Here is a 1159-nt window from a genome sequence, read left to right as displayed (position 1 = left end):
AGTGTCCAAGAATGCTCAAACTATCACACAATTACACTCATATCACATTTTAGTAAAGAAATGCTCAAAGTTCTCCAAGCCAGGCTTCATCAGTACATGAACCTTGAACATCCAGATGTTCAAACTGGTTTTAGAAAAGGCAGAGGAACCAGAGATCCATATGCCAACAATGTTGGATCATTGAAAAAACAAGAAGATTCCAGAAAAGAAAAAAAAAAACCACACACACACACACATATTTCTGCTTTATTGACTATGCCAAAGCCTTGGACTCTGTGGATCACTATAAACTGTGGAAGATTCTGAAAGAGATGGAAATACAAGACCACCTGACCTGCCTCTGGAGAAACCTATATGCAAGTCAGTAATCAACAGTTAGAACTGGACATGGACCAAGAGACTGGTTCCAAATAGAAAGGGGACATCAAGGTTGTATATTGTCACCCTGCTTATTTGACTTGAATGCAGAGTACATCATGAGAAACTCTGGGCTGGAAGAAGCAGAAGCTGGAGTCCAGATTGTCAGGAGAAATATCAATAACCTCAGATATTCAGATAACACCACACTTATGGCACAAAATGAAGAGGAACTGTAAAGCCTCTTGATGAAAGTGAAAGAGGAAAGTGAAAAACTGGGCTTAAAGCACAACATCCTGCAATGAAGATCATGGCATCTGGTCCCATCACATCATGGGAAATATATGGGGAACAGTGGAAACAATGTCAGGCTTTATTTTTTGGGCTCCAAAATCACTGCAGATGGTGATTGTAGCCATGAAATTAAAGGACGTTTACTCCTTGTAGGGAAAGTAATGTCCAAATTAAATTGTATTTTATAAAGCAGAGACATTACTTTGACAAAGAAAGTCCATCAAGTCAAGGCTATGGTTTTTCCAGTGGTGATGTATTGATATGAGATTTGGACTGTGAAGAAAGCTGAGTGCCAAAAAAAAAAATGATGCTTTTGAACTGTGGTGTTGGAGAAGACTCTTGAGAGTCCCTTGGACTGCAAGCAGATCCCACCAGTCCATCCTTAAGGTGATTAGTCTTGGGTGTTCTTTGGAGGAACGGATGCTAAAGCTGAAACTCCAGTACATTGGCCACCTCATGCAAAGAGTTGAGTCATAAAAATCTCTGATGATGGGAGGGATTTGGATCA

Source organism: Bison bison, unplaced genomic scaffold (genome assembly GCF_000754665.1).
Source record: "Bison bison bison isolate TAMUID 2011002044 unplaced genomic scaffold, Bison_UMD1.0 scf7180017864368, whole genome shotgun sequence".
In the NCBI taxonomy this organism is placed as follows: Eukaryota; Metazoa; Chordata; class Mammalia; order Artiodactyla; family Bovidae; genus Bison; species Bison bison.
Note: the sequence above shows the minus strand (reverse complement) of the source record.